The 12175-nt window shown below is 37.7% G+C and overlaps 1 protein-coding gene across 1 annotated transcript in view; it reads right to left on the bottom strand.

Moving 5' to 3' along the window:
- Positions 1-12175, bottom strand: part of Ogg1 (8-oxoguanine DNA glycosylase) — a 510811-nt gene that overhangs the window by 34894 nt on the left and 463742 nt on the right. Inside the window, exon 9 of the transcript XR_010857934.1 lies at positions 5865-5887. The gene's annotated coding sequence lies outside the window, so the exon portion shown is untranslated. The remainder of the gene's footprint in view (positions 1-5864; positions 5888-12175) is intronic.

Genomic DNA, 12175 nt, shown 5'->3' with positions numbered 1-12175 from the left:
CGCACCCCTTAGGGGACACGAGAGCGCCCAGTGAAGGCCAAGTAACATGCTCCAGTCGCCGAGGCCCCGCCCAACGCGAACCTCCAGCCGTTAATCAAGGCAGAACCTTTGGACGCATGCGTACGCGCAAATTTAATATTTTACTCATTTACAGTATGTATAAACAGACATTTGTTTATTTGTACTGTTTACATATTATGTTATAAAATTTTATTTATTTTTGTGCCTCATTTCTGTATTTGCAACTAACATTTAAGATTTACTAAATTTTAAACACAAATTTTAGGAAACACTAGCACGTGGTATTATATTATGAATATAAATTTAACCACGTTTAAACTTTCACTTTTGTTGTCGTTAACAAACAAGCTGAAATGGAACCTGTTAGTCCCTTGACCAACCAGTATCAGACCTCAAAGTCATTCTCCCCACACGATGATATAAAAGGTCCACTGTAATTCAAAAATTAATAAATGGAAGAAGGAAGTCCACATTTTTTGAAATTCTGAGAATCAGAAAAACTCAGTCGGTATGAGGATCTGCAAGAAACTTACTAAACACTGCTGTAATTGCTTTTAATGAAAATTATGTATGTACGTGTATATGGCTGTATATATATATATATATATATATATATATATATATATATATATATATAAACTTATCCGGTAACTGTGTTTTGTGTTACCTGGTTAATCATTATTATTTTCTTTTTATTCTTTCTATATCTACATTACATTTACCTTGCACCCAATTAACCCATCTGCTTCGTTAAGGAGGCGTCGAGATCATTAAGCTGGAGCCTTGCTTAAAAGAGATGAATGCTGCTCAAGCGACGGGTGCTCGAGTGTTTGAGGACAATCCACTCACAGTAACGTTTCCCGAAATGCAGCACTCCGGCTAAATGGACCTCGAGGTTGAACCAATCCTCGGAGACGTGCGCCGTGACGTTTTTCCTTTTCTGAACACTTTTTAGTTTCTTGTGAAATAAAATTATTGTGCCGGCTTTGTTTGTCCGTCCCCACTTTTTCTGTCCACACTTTTCCTGTCCGCACTTTTCCCGTCCTTACTTTTTTCTGTCCGCACTTTTCTGTCCACACTTTTTTGTCCACACTTTTTCTGTCCACACTTTTTTGTCCACACTTTTTTGTCCACACTTTTTCTGTCCACACTTTTTTGTCCACACTTTTTTGTCCACACTTTTTCTGTCCACACTTTTTTGTCCATACTTTTTCTGTCCACACTTTTTTGTCCACACTTTTTCTGTCCGCACTTTTCCCGTCCTTACTTTTTCTGTCCGCACTTTTTCCGTCCTCACTTTTTTCTGTCCGCACTTTTCTGTCCACACTTTTTTGTTCACGCTTTTTTCTGTCCGCACTTTTTAACTTTTTGTTTTCTGATTATTCTGTCCGCCCTCAGAACTTAAAAACTACTGAGGCCAGAGGGCTGCAAACATACCCAATTGCAGCCCTCTAGCCTCAGTAGTTTTTATTTTAGTTAAGGTTAAAGTTAGCCATAATCGTGCGTCTGACAGCGATATAGGACAGGCCACCACAGGGCCATGGTTAAAGTTTCAAGGGCCGCGGCTCATACAGCATTATACCGAGACCACCGAAAGATAGATCTATTTTCGGTGGCCTTGATTATACGTTGTAGCGGTTGTACAGAAACTCGATTGCTCCGTCGGCAAGTAAGAAAGTCACAGACTCTGACTCTGAGAGAGAGAGAGAGAGAGAGAGAGAGAGAGAGAGAGAGAGAGAGAGAGAGAGAAATGAAAATCATAATTTGTGTAGAAACACTGGAAAATCCATTTGTCTATGTTTGTTAATCAGCTTTTTAATTATGTATTTTGTTACTGACTGTGATAGTTTAAGAGAAATATAATACTTATTTAAACTTAGCAACTTTAAATACTTGAAGAGTTGTGAAAGCTCCCGATTTGGTCACAGATAAAGGATTATAAGAAAGTTTGGAAGCACACAGGAAATGAGTGAGGTTCGTGAATCCACAAAAGAAGGAAGAAAGGTTCTTTCAGCTTCCATCGGTGTCCGTTTGACTTCCAGACAATCAAGTGCTGGGCACACAAAGGGTTTTAGACCTTTTGCTAATATGAGAAAAGTCACAGAGTAAAACATGCTTTGTGGAGACAGCAAGTTATATGTCGATTCATGTGGTAATACTCAAGATATTCACCTAAAAATCATCGCAAATTCAGAAGCGGGTAAAATTGAATGTTCGGAATTCTACGTGAAACCAAGATTACGGCTGCGGCTAGTAATCAAAGATTACCGTGAATGTTAGCATAAGTTAAGTATACCTTAGTTTAACCAGACCACTGAGCTGATTAACAGCTCTCCTAGGACTGGCCCGAAGGATTAGAATTATTTTACGCAGCTAAGAACCAATTGCTTACTTAGCAATGGGACCTACAGCTTATTGTGGAATCCGAACCACATTATAGCGAGAAATTAATTTCTATCACCAGAAATAAATTCCTCTTATTCTTCACTGGCCGCTCGGAGATTCGAACTTAGCATAGGTGAAAAGGTGGATAAAAAGATTATTAGGTGGCTTGGTCATGCGGAAGGAATGGAAGATAATGATCTGGTGTATAAATGGAAGCTTTAGAAAGAGGGGATAAAGGCAGACCAAGAATGTGTTAAGTGGAAAAAGCGGAGAGCGCAAGATAGAAGTGATTACTTGTGTGTCAGTAGGCTGTGTATGTTGGTTTAAATGAATTGCAAATATCCCCGTATACGTAATAAAATTAGAGAGAGAGAGAGAGAGAGAGAGAGAGAGAGAGAGAGAGAGAGAGAGAGAGAGTAATTTTTCATATGTTAACATATACAGGCCTGTAGGAGGAAGTTTGCGAATTACAGATAACGGTATTATCAGAGCACAGCTCATACGTAGCCGTGGACTCGTGCCGCAATTGTGTTTGTCACTCAGTTTTCCCTCGTGCCATTTTTCATGCATACAAAGAAATGGCTTGGTAGATCTATCGAAAAACGGTTTTTTTAATTTTTACTCTAATGGATAGATACCTTTTTAACATTACTTTCTGGAAATAAACAAAACGGTAGATACTTGGTAGATCGCTCGAAATGCAAAGGTCATTTATCATGGTTATTTTGTTTATAACAAACAGATGCTTTTATATTGCCATTTACTGATTTTAAGCTCATCCTAGATCACAGTAGAAAAAAAACTGTCATGGAAATAACTCAAAACTATGGATAATAGTCTGATTCTAAAAGCGATCAGTTCTGCTTCGTGCAATCATACTTGGCCGGAATGAAGAGCGGGAATAAGCTGGCTTTTGTTTCATGGCAAATTACCAGAGTCCGAAAGCTATTCAACATTTGATCTGAGGTTGGTGAATTCCTTTCCTTTTGTGTGGCTGACTGCTATTTGGTTACGGATGTGAATTATTTTGTTCAAGGTTAAAGTTAGCCATAACTTTAACCGTCACTTAGCTTCTAAATGGAGGTCGGCACTGAAGTGGGTCTTCAGCTTATTATGGGTGGGGTGGACGCGCGCGCGTGTGTGTGTGTGTGCGTATGTGCGACTACAAAGTGAATTTTAGTTATGCACATACTTTTTTTTTTATTCTAATTTCCTCTGCGCGGTTATAAAAGAATAAATAAATGCATACCATGCTACGTTGGTGTTTTTAATGCGTAGCTTTTCGTATGAGACTCTGTGATATATTTGAAAAAATATCACCTGTCCCAACACCCATTCAAGACCAGTTCTCTTACCCCTCTGTATCCAATGCCCTTTCCTTTAATTCTTACATCCCTCCATCCCAAAAGATATTGAACAGCCACTGACACATAACAGACCTTTGTCTCAGCCACATTTTTCAAACCAGCACCAGGAACTTTTCCACCTGCGAATATTCGCTTATGCTTCACTCACATCGTAAAATTTTTACAGCTCTGAATAACTTACCTTCTGTATCATAAATCCACACCACCCACCAAATGACTTTCTTATCGATTCTATCATATGTTGGACTCAAAGACACTCTTCTTCTAAGTGCACATTGTTTTTCCCCTATGGATCATACTATCACCTTCCGTACTTTCTCAGTCAAAATTCTACTGTGCGTGTTCCCCGATACACAAAGTAATAACATGTCCCCATAAATCTTTCAGTTTTTTTTTTTTTGCAATCATCTTTACTTTCAAGTCTTAACAGTCACCTCCATAAGCATTTTCAAACTTCACCTCTTACATCATTCAACTTTGTCACAATTTTATCCTGCGTCTTATGATCCATCTTTCCACAGTGGCTTAAATGTGTTCAGTCTTCCTTCCAAGTTTGTAAAACACTTCTCTTTACTTTATAAAAATATTCATGTTGAGTTTATAAGCATTTTTTCTATTTGATTCTAACATATCCACACTTCACTCCCATTAATGGAGTAGGCTCAACGCTCTTTGCAGTCAGGACTCAATTAATTAGTACAGTTCAAGTCAAGGAGCACCGCTTGATATAAGCTACAGATTAATATTTCACACATTCCAGCTTGCACTCTACTCCACCTGTTATAACAGCCTTCGAGCAAATTAAATAGTCTCTTCCTAATCTATACACACTCATTATTTTCTCACTTTTAATCACAGTCAGTTTACTCATGCAATATTTACCTGCCAGCATACCATTATTTTTTTTCAATTTATCTGAAGCCCACACGAGTTCAAGAATGTAAAACACTACTTTAAATGGCATTCAACATCCACAAGAGTTTTTCCAGTGAAAGGCATAAATAGATGACCTCACAGAGGCTTTGCCTTCGTCAAATAATTAATTCATCTGCTGAAAGATTAATTAAGCGTTTGACGAAAGTCTCCATCTGTTAAAAGATGAATTAGATAATGTTTTTGAAATGCCATGCGAATATTTCGACAAAGTTCTGCAGAGATAAACTAAAACTTTTGCTTTTTGGCGCTGAGAGACTCGTAAACACGTTCCTTCTTTCTGATGCTAGAGAAAAACAAAAGTCTTTTAGAAAAAGTTAAGTATATCTTAGTTTTACCAGACCACTGAGCTGATGAACAGCTCTCCTAGAGAGGGCTGGCCAGAAGGATTAGACTTATTTTACGTGGCTAAGAACCAACTGGTTACCTAGCAACGGGACCTACAGCTTATTGTGGAATCCGAACCACATTATAGCGAGAAATGAATTTCTATCACCAGAAATAAATTCCTCTAATTCTTCATTAGCCGGTCGGAGAATCGAACTCGGGCCTAGCGAGTGCTAGCCGACAACTCTACCGACTTGCCTAACGAGGAACTGAAAGTCTTTTAGATGTGGTGTCTTTGGATACGAGATGAAAAACAAATGACTTCCAACTCCTCATGCAAAACTCCTTCAACTCACTCCCTGTGCACAAATGCACCTTCAAGAAACTTTATTTTTTGCCCCTGAATGCTCTTCTTTGAACGCCTGTTGTTGCGTGACTAAGAGTAACGAAAAGAAAGATGGAATTTAAAGATATATGGAAATAAAGGGCTCATTACTGAACGGAAGTCATATTTTCTACACTTCAAAACATGAAAGAAATATCATCAAGTTTGTGACGAATTTTGGTAACTAAACAAAGAAAAAAGTTCAGCACAAGAAAACCTTTCTTAATAATATACCAATGATAACAAAAGGCAACCAGTCACGTATATTCAAAAATATCAAACAAACAACAACATCAGGAATACCAAAGATTCTGAAAGAAGTTAAAAAGAGAGAGTAAGGGGCAATGCAAAGGCAAAATAGATAGAAAACAAAAAATAAAACAACTTACAATAAACTACATAAAAAATACTAAAAAGTAAAATAATAATAAAATGTTAACACTCACCAAAACGAGACATTTCAGAGCTCCTGAAAAAAAAGTAGAGATGATTACTAATGTTGTTATAAACTTTGATCACTAGCGTTAATACCTGTTCTTGTTTTTGTATTTAGCATTTTTTTTTCTCTCTCTCTCTCTCTCTCTCTCTCTCTCTCTCTCTCTCTCTCTCTCTCTCTCTCTCTATATATATATATATATATATATATATATATATTTATATATATATATATATTATATATATATATATATATATATATATATATATATATATATATATATATATATATATATATATATATATATATATATATATATATATATATATATATATATATATATACATATATACATATATGTATATATATATATATGCATTAAAAATATCATAAAAATCTTAAGTCGTTTCCATATTCCTTTCGAAAATATCGTAGCTGTTGCAAACAATGAAATAATTATGAGCATTTCCATATCGTGTATTGAAATAGCAGCTCAAAATGAAAAGGTCTCCGAGAACTTGTTTTTCATTCACCTCATAAAAAAACGACACCTCATTCTGAATAGAAGGTGGAAGTTGTACTCTCATAGATTTCATTATTTGAACAGAAATATTTTAAAATATTTTTTACTGTAAATAAGTTCTCGCTAATTTACCGTAAGAACAACAACAGCAATAATTGTAATGTAAATTACAACAGTGCTGGAGACTCCTCCTGCCAGCCACTATCTGCAATAAAATGGAGGAAGAAATCTTATTCTTGCAGTTTTCTCTTTTTTAAGCTGAACAAAATCTTTCTGGCCACGGCGAGGAAAAATCCCTTTTGAAATAAAACGGCTGGAAAAAATTTTCCTTTCATCATCCAGAAGTGAAAATTGAATTAAACTGGTCCTACTTTCTTTCAGTTTTACCAAAGGGTTTTAAACCCTGTCTAGAAACGTTGAAAAACGAAGAACGAGGCTTCTTGATGCGAAAATTTTTTTGTACGTTGCTTTTAGCAGTCGCTGGAAGGCATCGCGGATTCTTCGTAATAGCTAATTTGTTGCTCTTCTGATGTCTTGCGTTTTGCTTTGTGTTAAAGTCTCCTAATTATGAATTTATGATTGTAATGAAACGGAAAGAGCTTCGTATTGTTGAAATATAAGACTACCTCACAATAGCCCACACCCTCTCTCTCTCTCTTTGTGACGCCGGATAATCCACAATTAATTAATCTCTCTCTCTCTCTCTCTCTCTCTCTCTCTCTCTCTCTCTCTCTCTAGGAGGGGAGGAAAACTAAGTCCGGTCTCTGTAAAATGATAAATAAGCGAAGATGTCTTGTCAGGACGGATGAAAGGAAGTAACAGAGTAAAAGATATTAGAAAAATAACTGACAGTCAAGGAAAAAATTCTCTCTCTCTCTCTCTCTGGTAAATTCCAAAGCCTCAATATTTCAACAGGTCTTGAGTCGTTATTATCATACACCATCCATTACACTTATTTTTTTCTTTAACCGCCTTTCATAAATTATCTTTGTTTCCTGATTCATCATCTCCTGCAATATTCCGCAGGTTTATCCTCTCTTTTTATCTCCTTTTTTTAAATATTTCCCTCGTTATTTATCTTTTCTCAAGACCTCCTACGATTCAGACGCCACCATTACTTAGGAGGGAATTTCTTGCGGGTTTTTTCTAAATGTTCATCTATATCCCTCAGGTAGGACTTTCGCTCGATGCAGACTGTGGTAAAAATTAACACTTTTTTGAATTACTGATTTTTTATGATGATATTGTGATAAATGCTTCCGGGAGGAAGCCAAAATGTTTTGAGTATTCTGCTTTTTTTTTCATTCATAAATCGCCACTGTTGTACGTCAGACCAAGATTTACTTTTCTTTTGTTTGTTATGCTTTCCATGTTATTCCACCTAATTTTCTAAAGACGAATCTTGTAAATTTACTTATTAAATCTTAATACGTTACGATAGGCACTTCATATAACATAATTCTGGATAATCAGCCGCCAAAGTGGCATCAGTATCCAGTGTCCATAATATGCATCAGTTTGGTGTTTCCAAAATGTGAAGAAATCGAGAAATTTAGAAGAGGGCATTGTGGCTATTTAATTCTACAATCGTATCTGGTAGAAGTGAGTGACCAATATATATATATATATATATATATATATATATATATATATATATATATATATATATATATATATGTGTGTGTGTATAACTGAACCACAAAGATATGGAACGTGATGAATGTATAGATAAAGGCAAATGCTGCGAAGGAAAAAATTCATGACATTTGCCTTTATTTATCTATCTGTCTATCTATGTATCTATCTATATATATATATATATATATACACACAGTATGTTTATATATATATATATATATATATATATATATATATATATATATATATATATATATATATATATATATATATAAAATATAAAACCTGCTAAAACAGAATTCCATGTAATACAGGTAGATCACAAAAACACCAAAAGGGCAGATTTCACAGCATTATATTCCGAAGAAAACTGTCTTCCTGAACGGACAGGTAATTGATTAAGAGGTACAGAACAGTGCCATTTATACAGCTGAAGGAATGTTCCAAAGGTTGGCCGTTAAGTCGTACTTCTTGATAGCTTCTAAATTCAGCAAGAAAGCATATGATACTTCCCTAGACAATACTTTTAAATGTTTTACAGTCCATTCATACTTGGAAGAATTTTACTATTTGTGCGTAAGGCACTTGACTATGAATTAAAACTAGATGCAATAGGTAGAAGTAAAGTCTTAGTGATTTCTTAAATATTACATTGAGAAACACCCAGTGACAACGCCGGTCCAAAACTGACCATTTACATTTCTTTTAGATTATTTGCATTGCCAAAAGTGCCAATTATTCCGCTCTGGCTAAGTAATTAGGCTGAATGGAATTATAGGGATGAATATTCATAACCCTGTCAAATATTTTCTTCCTACTACTGTCAAAGCTTCTTGTGGTTCATTTTGTGGAATTCCTGATCATCTTTTACCAGCCAGAATGAGTCTTAGGATTTCTGATCACGGCATCAGAAACCAATTCCAAATGTCTTTACTTTATCAAGAAAAGCCCAGGTCACTTCCACTGGAAGTGATGCAGGACTGGCTTGCAACACCAGAGAGCCAAGGCTGGAAGTTCCGAAACTGCCTGAACCACTGCCAAATCCACTGGATGATCCTCCACTGCTGAAGCCACCGAAGGACTGATCAACAAGTTCGCCTGACAGTTGCCAACTGCTTATGCTGCTTCCAGACTGTCCAGTAAATCCACTTAATCCTTCCCCGCTGCTGAAGCTACTTCCAGACTGTCCAGTAAATCCACTTAATCCTTCCCCGCTGCTGAAGCTACTTCCAGACTGTCCGGTAAATCCACTTAATCCCTCCCCGCTGTTGAAGCTACTTCCTGACTGTCCAGTAAATCCACTTAATCCCTGCCCGCTGCTGAAGCTACTTCCAGACTGTCCAGTAAATCCACTTAATCCCTGCCCACTGCTGAAGCTACTTCCAGACTGTCCAGTAAAAATCCACTTCCTGACTAATCCCAAATCCTGTCCGCTGCTGAAGCTACTTCCAGACTGTCCAGTAAATCCGCTTAATCCCTGCCCGCTGCGGAAGCTATTTCTAGACTGTCTAAAAAATCTACCCAATCCTTGCCCATTGGTGAAGCCACTTGATCCTCCAAATCCACTTGATGATTGCCCCCCAAATCCACTTTGACTGAATCCACCGAAAGACTGGCCACCAAATCCACTTCCGCCGCTTCCTCTTGATCCGATGACCTGCCCAGTCCCCTGTGATGCAGAGCTGAGGGCAGTCTGCAGATCGACGCCTCTTCTCCCCTGGTCTGTAATTAATGAAGAATACTTCTGGTTTCATACCGGCTGGTCAGGGAAAGTGATCACTTTCTGACCTTGTTCAGCCTGTTTCTTCAGAAGGTATACGACGTTGTTCTGCAGTGGTGATGGAACGATGATAGCAACATTAGCAACAGTATTCTCTGGCAGATGAACAAACAGGGTGTTATTGTCAACTTTCGCTGGTGGGATGGCTGGGGTAAGGCCACTGACTCTTGGCAAGTTGGGGATTCTGTAAGAAGAGTTGTGTCAGATCTCTGGGACCACGCACCGACCATCGATGTGGCGCACCTCTCTAGGTTGGCACGAACTTGAAGAACCATAACTGTTTTAACCAAAGCTGCTGGATCTTTGGCCAAAAGAGGAGGAACCAAAGCTACTTGACCTTTGCCCAAACGAGGAGGAACCAAAGCTACTTGATCCTTGTCCAAACGAGGGGGAGCCATAATTACTTGATCCTTGTCCAACGAGGAATCAAAGTTATTTGATCCTTGCCCAAACGAGGACCCGAAGTTACTTGATCCATGTCCAGAGAATGAGGACCCTCCAAAACTGCCAGTCCCAGCTTGAGACGTGGAAACGAAGTTGTTTGATGATACCTGGGGCGTGGGGAAGACACTTCCTCCTCCGAGGAAGCCGGAAGAAGAGCCGGATAAGGATGATGATGACGACACTAAACCTCCAATGCAAGCGGACGTCGAGTTATGTGGTAAGCCGTAACTTTGAGGCTGGGAGGCTTCTGCTGCCACCAGCAGTCATATAACAGCCTGGAAGGTTAAGATAATTATTTGTGTAGGGTTGAAATCACAACAAGATGGTACAGTGAGTCGTTATAGTGCATTGTTTTTAATTAGGTTAGACGAAGTTAAATAAGAAATCAAACTGGGGAAGACAAGGGGGTGGAAAAAAAATTACGTGAAACGTGAGCATTTTATTGAACTGTAGACGTGGTGGTAACTACCTTGATTAGCACAGGATGGTCGCGTAAGAAATGTCCTTTTTCGCATTGAAGGGTCAAACCAAGGGAACAATTTTACTTTCGTTTTCGTTTTTTTTTCCTTGTTCCTTCTCTATCTTTTTCTCGACAGCAGAATTGTTCTGTCCATCCAGTCTTGGACAATAGCGAAAAATAATGCCAACTCCAGTGACCTTATCAAGTTTCGGAGAAAGGCCAGCAAGTGTTTCTAGAATTCTAAGATATTTCATGCATGCAAGTCTGTAATTGTCACGGTAGGTGTTCTAGATTCTAAATAGCGGATAAAGATTTTTTCGTCAGTAATCACTGCATTCCAATAAACTCCATTTTAGTGTCTTTTGTTCTTTGAGACGGTTGCATATTTCTACTTTCCATAGCATTGCATACATTCCTGAACTGTTACGTAGCAGAAATACACCTCGAATGTATACCGTTTTGTATTCATACCTTATCATGTCTATTCAAATCTGTTTATTTTGCATTTATTTCAGGTTTACTAAATATTCCTGGTTATAAAAGGATCAAACGAACGTTTTGATATACGCGCATGAGTGATTATAGTCACCGCACAAAAACTCCGACCACCCCATTTAAATGCAAAAAATTCAGAACAATGTTATAAAAACGGAAAATAATAGCAAAGTTTTTGCTTTATTACCTTTTACTCAGTATTTTGACATTCCTCCATTAATCTTTTTGCATAGAAATAAATCTTTAAAATAGTTTGCATCCATTTCTTTGTTCTGATCGCATGTATCCACTGTGTATCTTGTTGCATAGCGATTCGATCCACGGGCCTCCTTACCCTCTTGCCAGCATTGAACAATACAGAAACAGGAATCATCACTAAATACAACTCTTTTCCAGTCCAATGCGCTTCATTTTCACAGCCTTAGAAAGGCTAGCTTCTTCGCTGCAACAAGAGAGGGGAGACAGTTCTTTCTGCAAACGATGTTGTACAGTTCTTACCGATACATTACCAAGTAAAATGGGATTTTCTGATTTCAAAATTTCTGATGCCATTGATGGGTGTTTCATAACAATCCTTTTCATTATGCTGTCTGTCCTTTTAGTCGTCTTTTTGGTCTTCCGGAGCCTTTTTCCGTTGCAGTGAGTTTCTAAGTCAGCCGTTTAGGCGCTGTTGCACCACATGGACACGGTGCTTATGGCGATGCCCATCTCTTTTGCTATGGCTCTCATCGACTTCCCAGCTCTACATAACGTAACAATCTCAGTCTTTTTTCCAACTGATAAGGATTTTTAGTCATAATTTGCAGCAGTAACCAATTAGGAGGATTGAGTCAACATTCAAAGGTTTGCTAAATTTTCAGACACTGGATGTTAGATAAGAGAAATGTCGACACCAAAACGATACGTTGAGGACTTACAAACCGTTCATCTGCATATTTCATCATTTTCAATGGGGTGTTCTGGAGTTTTTGATGGTGACTG

The sequence above is a fragment of the Macrobrachium rosenbergii genome, chromosome 30 (genome assembly GCF_040412425.1).
Source record: "Macrobrachium rosenbergii isolate ZJJX-2024 chromosome 30, ASM4041242v1, whole genome shotgun sequence".
NCBI lineage: Eukaryota > Metazoa > Arthropoda > Malacostraca > Decapoda > Palaemonidae > Macrobrachium > Macrobrachium rosenbergii.
The sequence above is the reverse complement of the archived record's forward strand: the minus strand, read 5'-3'. Positions and strand labels throughout refer to the sequence as shown.